This window comes from Cibotium barometz, chromosome 13 (genome assembly GCF_041138505.1).
Source record: "Cibotium barometz isolate CiBa-2024 chromosome 13, ASM4113850v1, whole genome shotgun sequence".
Lineage (NCBI taxonomy): Eukaryota > Viridiplantae > Streptophyta > Polypodiopsida > Cyatheales > Cibotiaceae > Cibotium > Cibotium barometz.
The window spans coordinates 550763-558352 of record NC_141058.1 but is presented as its reverse complement, the minus strand read 5'-3'; positions in this window follow the sequence as shown (position 1 = coordinate 558352).

The following is a 7590-nucleotide window of genomic DNA, read 5'->3' as shown; positions in this document are numbered from 1 at the left end:
CATCTTGGCGGGCTTGTGACTTCTCAAGGTAGCCCTTGCCTTATTGCCGCCCTCCTTTGGAGGTACCAATGGTTTTAGCGGTAATGAGCATGTGGAAAGACTCTGGAGACCATAGGTAAATCTTTACAATTGTCTGCTAAGCAATGTTAACCCTTACCCTCTAGCTTGAATCATGAAGGAGATGAAAGGCAAGAGGCTATGTGAAAATTGAGGTTTCATGCAAAGAGAGAGAAGTGCAGTTTTTGTGGTCCAATACCCAAATTTCAACCGGTAATTACTCATCACTCAGGTATTGGTTTTTAAAATTGATCATATAGCTAGGAAGCTCTTTCTATGCTCTTTCCACTCATGTAACTAATTTCTTAATCCCTTACTTCATTGATGACTAGAATTTCTCCCAAAGTTGCTAATTTTTAGGCGAATTTTGGCAGTTTTATAGTCTTGTAGTAAAATGCTCATAACTTTTCGCTCGGTTGTCCATTTTTGAAAGTTTTTATATGGGCGCGAAGCTCTCTTCAAGCTCTACGCATCTATATAATCCTCTCTTACACAGCCTATATGGATTTAAAACTGCAACTCTCTATGTGTCTCTGTTTTTATAGACTTTTGGCCATTATTTCTTCTTAATCATGATTAATTCCTCCTAATCTCTTATCAAAAGGCAAACCCCATGTGTCTTATCCTCTTATAAGTGATTGCTATATTTATTTTCTTTAATATATTCCGTCTAAATCGCCCAATTCGAACAGATGAACCTTACCAATATTCCCCGTATGTTTCCGTTCACATAATCCTGAGTCGGAAGATTTTCTTCCAACAAAGAATCGCCCTCTTGTTTGGAGCTGCAAGACTGGCAGAAATTCTTACTTCTCCGGAGCCTTTCATCTTTCCTTCCATGAATTATGATCTCACCTTTGATGTATATATCTTTATCTTAACCTAGGGAGAGAAAGGGAGGTGAGGAGGCTATGAGGTTTCATTCAAATGTGTTTTTGATTCTAAGAAGTGACCAAAGTCCAAACCCCAACTTCGTGTCACAGTATAATCCCCTGGTCAACTTAGGTGCATTGGTGAGCCTGACATATGGCTGGTCCATGCGGGGAGTGCTAAGGCATTTTTGATCAATTCTGCACTGAGCTGAACCCTGTGCCTCTGGCCCTCATTATCCAATACTTCATCGATATGTTGATTGGCATCGTAGGTTTCTATAAAGTATAAGGCATTGTAGAGGTCTAGCCCCCATGGCTCCAAGGTTAGTAGTCTACCCACACCAAGCTGCTCAAGCTTCTATACAACTGGAGGATCTAAGGCTATGGCCCTGTAACATGGTCTAGTAAAATACAAGAGCTTGTGCTCCACCTTGTGGTTCTTCTTCATAAGGGAAAGGACCATATGACCATTGAACTGCTTCATGAGAGCCTCCCCCATATGAGAGAGCTAAGTGGGGTGCTTGGCGTGCTCCTCAAAGCAACCACCTGCTGCTCAGGTCGCTTTCTCCAGATGGAGGTATGATGGAGAACCTCCACGGAAGAGTTGCAATAGTCCATGCAGCTATTATGTATCAAGCTTGAGTGTATTTGGCTACCGGAGTGATGGGTCCAATGAAATCTATGCCCCATTTCTCAAATGGTTGTAAGGACACAACTAGGTGTAAGGACCTTACGAGCAGTGATATCTACTACAAAGTGCTCCCCAACCATAGGCAGAGTGAGCCTATTTAAGGAAGAAGATATACTCATCTTCCCGGACACAGCATCGTAGGATTTTATCTTTTCCTTGCTTATATAGTTGGCCTACAATGAGTTGGTAGGAGGCTGCTTGTTTGATTAAGCGATGGGCACAATCTTTGTTGAGGAGGAGATCTATAGGTAAGCCATTGGCTAATAAGTGAGCCACTTTCTCACCCCATTATTCAAGAATCAAGCATAGTTGGAATAGGGCGGCATCTGGTAAATCATCATCTACTCCCACCAACTGTTCACCGTTAGGAGTCCTCGACATGTGGTATGCGAGGACATGCTAAGAGGCTAACGGTGAAGTCAAACTTGAGCAATATAAGTAGCCATCGAGTGATTTTGCCTATCATATAGGGCTTATTTGCCATGTGCAAAAGGGCTTGGTGGTCTACGAAGAAAACAAGCTTAGTCGCCACCCAGAAGGTAATGGTGGAACTTCTTGACAATGTAGACCATAGCTAGTCCCTCTCTCTTGGTCCTAGTATAGTTCCTCTCAGCTTCATTGAGTTGGCAGTTGGCAAAACTGATGGGGAAATCCATCTTGTGTTCTCCTAGTTGGGCCAACACACATCCTATAGCAAAGGTTGAAGCGTCAATGTGGACATGAAAGATGATATCCCAATTTGGGGACTTGAGAATCGAAGCGCTTGTTGCCAAGGCTTTTTTGAGCGTAGTGTAAGCCTGTTGGCATTCTTCAGTCCACTCGAAGACGATGAGGAATCCGTAAAGAGGTCAAGCAATATCAGTGTACATAAAAATGAATCGCCGATAGTAGCCGACATGCCCCATGAAGCGCTGGACTCCTTTGAAGTTAGTGGGTGTCCATAACTCTAGGATGAGCCGCACTTTGCTATCATCAGTAGAGATTCCTTGCCTAGAGACAATATGTCCCAAGATTACTCCATGTTGAACCCAAAACTGGCATTTGAGGGGGTTCAACGAGATACGGTATAGCCTACACTTTTCTAGAACTTTGTGCAAACATGTAAGGTACTCCTTCCAGAAGGAATTGACACAAAGGTTGTCCATGACGACCTCAAGGAATTTTCGAAGATATTCCTTGTAAGCCATACACATGAGATGTTGGAAGATCTCGGGGGCGTTGGTTAGCTCGACGGGCATGACTCGATATGCATATGTGCCCCATTCGGTGGCATAGGCTGTTTTGTGCTGGTCCTTGGGATTGATCAGCACCTGATTATATCCAAAGAATCCATCAAGGAAGCTATAGGCTTTCTTTCCTGCTACTCGTTCTAGCATATGTTCCGTGATAGGTAAGGGATAGTGGTCTCCCTGATGGTGGCGGCATTGACCTTTTTGAGGTCGATGCACACTCTGACTTTCTCGTTCTTCTTGGACACTATCAAAATAGGTGATACCCACTCCATATGCTCAATTTCATAGATGAATCCAGCATCAATAAGTCTCTCGATCTCTTCGTGGACCATTTTGGAGTATTTAGGGTTCATCAAATATGCCCGTTATTTGATCGGCCTGGCTCCATCAACCATTGGAATGGTGTGCTAGACCACTTTTGGAGGTACACCCTTCATGTCCATGTACTTACAAACAAAGCAATCTTGGAATTAAGTCAGTAGAGCGATAAGTTCAGTCTCTCTTTTGTAGAGAGGTCTTCTCCAATATACACTAGCCTCGGGTCTTCACTCGGCCTGCCAGGTTTATCTCCTCGACCTTAGCTGGACCATCATAAGAGGTCCTTGGTTGCCCACTGTTAGACCTTTGAGCTGAATCATATTGGACAAATCGATCGACCATTTGAAAGGTCTTAAAATGTTTAGGCACTTGTTTGGTCTCTTTTACTTTAGCACTTTCTTCATCGACTAGCCTTTTGGCTTCTTTTTTTTAGCTTTTGCTAGCTTGCCTTACGTGCTAAACGGCAAAGCTTTTTTGAGTTTGGTTTGGGTTTAGTGGGTTATGCTGGTTGTGGAATGTAGAGTGGACCAAAAGAGAGCTATTTGCAAACTGCATTGCCACATTTCATTGAAGTGGTCATGGGCTTCCACTGCCCCCACATACTTCAACCAGTGGGTATCTGAATCGTTTGGGAAGACGTATCATTATGGCCCAAGGAATCCCTCAAGTATGTGCGTTCTATGGGAGTGTGTACCTCCTGATGGCTTCACTTTAATAGCATGTTCAAGTTCTTGGGTGGCAACATTGGCCAGGTATGCTGAACTGAGCATGTATAGAGATGTAATCTCTTGCTTGTCTACCGTAGCAAACCTTGTACCAGTGCGTCTAGGCAAAATGTCCAGGGTAGTAAGGATATGCATCCAGTTCTCAAAGTCTTTTGGCTCTGGGAGAGGTGCAAACCCCTCACTCTCCCTTTCATCTTCAAGTGTCTTATGGCATGTCTGGTACAAATGGACTACAATGGATCGCGTCGTTTTGTGATAGATTCCTCTGTTTGCGAATGGTCCATCGCTCATGGGGCGTACCTTCTACCTACATAGATTGATCTTGAGTGTTAGATCTTTTGGATGAATGTATATGTGGTTGATATCCCAATCATGAATCATTTTGTAAAAGAGACTAGCTGACATCCAAAATTCATCACCACAAAGGTGTGGCGGTAAGTAGTTCCTAGGAGCTTAATCTTAAGATCCCTCAATAGACCAATGGGTCTAGCTGTGGCTCCATCAACAAGTTTAACCAAAAAAGTGGTGTCATCCAAGGGGGGTGCTCCCCATTTTTCCCAGCACAGTTTTGAAACAATGCTCACTCTTTCTCCTCCATCCAAGATTGCTATAACTTGGAGGCCATCAAAGGTTATTGGCAAGGCTGCGTTGAGTTCATCACCTTCGAAGCACTATCCAAGCTTATTCACTCAAACTGTAGGGGCCCCAATTACCTTATGGGGTATACAAAATTCTTCTTCCTTAGATTCATTAGAGTTGTCAAGATCCACAGTTTTGTGCATGCCTGCCCTGAGGCGTCCTTCCATCCAATCCTTCAAATTATTCCATAGACTTGTGCTACTTTGGAGCAAAGTGCCGATAGGGATTTGGACCTGAGAAGAGAGGAAGGAAGAGAGACATGCAATGTCTCTTCTTGGAATGGGGGTTGTTTCGCACAAGGAAGGTTGGTTTGGCTTAGTCTTAAGCTCTTTTGAGTGTAAGGGATGGGAAAAATGATTTCTGTGATCATTCCCCTAAGATCGATGGGCCCAACTCATGGTAGGTAGTAGGAGGATTATCTTCTATTTGTGCCTGACCAACTCTTGGGCTGCCAAAATTATCTCCTTTTCCTCAACATGGTTAGGATACTCAGTGAGATTTTTTGGTAGTTGACGCATGTCAATAGGTTCTCTGGCTCCTCGGGCAGCAGCGTATAGCAAATCTTCCTCTTCAAATGAAGAAGTTGAAGCATGAGTTGTCATGCCGTCTTTTGCACCACTTTTGATAACCACCCGGATCTCACCCCTACCGATCTTTGTGGTTTTCTTTCTTAAGTGCCTAGATGCTCATGCTTGTTCAGGGGCTCTAACTTGTCCCTGGGCTTGCGAAGTTGATGCCTCTATAGCAGCATGTGCTGCGGCCCTCCGCCAGTTTTTGCAGTCTTGTTAAATGTTGAGAGGGACTACTTGGAAGAAACCATCTCTAACACTCAGCAGGTTAAGACTGGTGCTAGGATTACCTTCGTGAACCTTTCTCATCATTCCCGGTCTTAGTGGACAATCCTTATACATGAGATCAATACCACACCCTATGCACAATGGGGTCGTGGGGCAAGAGCACATGCAGAGGTACTCGCCATCCCTTTCCTATTGGGAGACTCGGCCACTTGGTGAGGTCCCAGACAATCATACCACTGTATGGGTGGTTGCTTTGTCATCCAATTCATGTCTCTGGCCCGTGGTATTGGGGCTGCTAAGTACACGGGGTACATTTGATCTCCCTCCATAACGTAGTGACTTCAGAGTTGAGAGGGTGGGCTTGTAGGCTCTTGGATTTCATAGATAGAGACTTTTGGAATTTCCCCCTCATTCCCATCTTCAAATAATGAACTGGTGCAACTCTTGGCAGTGGGGGGGCTGAGGTGGAGGAATAGGGGGTGGTAAGGGCATTTTAGGTACCCTGAGGATTCCTCTCTAGGCCACTTCTTGGCTAGGTTGAGGTGTGTTATGAAGCGCAGGTGCTGGCAAGGCCAACAATTGTCTAGGGTAGGCGGGCAACGCCTGAGGTAGAGCTCGAGCTAGGGCAGCTTTCTGATTGTAGCAGTTGGAGACTTCATGACTACCCCATTTTACACAATAACTACTATAGTAGAGGCTAGGATGGGGTCTCAGATGTGGACACTCTGTTTCCAGTATGGTTAGCTCAATAGACCGGGCACCATACAAGATCTCTTTTTAGATAAAGATGGGGTTGACCTCCACAATCCCAACCTTGGCCAATTCTCCATTGTTGGGTTATTTGTTGCATTAATGCAGCGGCCAACTGCTCTACATTTTGTCAAGACGTGGACTCGTTGTTTTTCCCATTAGGCTTTATACTGGTAGTCTTGAAAGGAAGCTTCTGATGTGCCTTCATGGAGTTCTCGGGAATGTGTTCCCTTAAAATTGTCCTCAAAATCCATAGCACTTCTACAACATTGCTCAAAAGAGGTATGGACCAAGGTATATAATGAGTTGTGTAAAGACACATCATTAAGACTCTCTAGAAATCTCCCTATTAATCTCATGTCTGTAAGAAAAGCTAAAGCAACTAAACAACTAACTGAAACTGAAACAACAACTATGAGGAAAAGTAAGGTACTAGGAGCTCCTAATGGATAACATCTGGGAAGGAAAACTCCAGCAACAAAGATTAGCATCATATACATCACTATCCAAAGATGTCTCTCATCAGTCAATGGCGGATATCCTCAATGTCCTCCATGGTGAGTACTCTGACGACTGGACATCTCCCGCCCCATGCTAGTATGGTCTTGATCCTTTGTTGTAGTCTCCGCTGCTGGTGTCGAGATGGGCCTCTCATCTCGGGGTGCCTGGACTCGCCCCAGCTCTATAGTATGGTCTTGATCCTCATCTCGGGGTGCCTGGACCCGCCCCAGCTCTATAGCCCGATCAATCAGTGTACCTTTGGTGCGGCTATACTCTGGGGCTAGCTGCAATGCCTGCTGGCCTGACTGCTCAATCTTTGGTCGAAATAAGTCTGTAATCTACCTCTGTAAGTGTCTCTCCCTCTCTGATCCCCTCCCTCTCAAGAGACCCTCTCTATGTCTACGTAGCTCTAGCAAGTATAATCCGAGGCATCTCTGATCCTGGTATCTCATGACTCTGGAAAGTGGTCCGAAACCCTCTCTGAACAGGCAGTGAAAATGGCCTCGTATCTCATAATATACTGGACAGTGACATATGTAATGTAACTCTATCTCTGGCTCCATCTTGGCCTCAGCTGGTACTCCTCTAAATTTGCCAGTCTCAATCTCTAGATGGTGTGAGGATGTGTGCATCTGACCAATAGCACACCATACCCCATGAGAAAGATGAGTATCCATGTAGCTGGGTCTAATCACAAACCCATCCTCCGTGAGCTGGAGAAGATGATCTCTATAGAAAGCCATCTTCTACCAAGCTCGTGTGTCGGTTGTATCCATGTCCTCCTAGTGTCCAACTGAGTCAAGTCCTGCCTGATAAGTCTGGTAATCTCTGCCCATGTGAGAGAGAGGGAGGGTGCATCTAGGGAGTACTGAAATGGAGGTAGCCTGTCCATACTAAAGCCATGCAGTTGGAACCAAGCTGTCATCTGTGCATACCAACATGATCCGTCTCTGTGATGCCAACTGTCGTGAAGACTCCATGGCTAAGCGAGCATATGTGTCTCTAGGG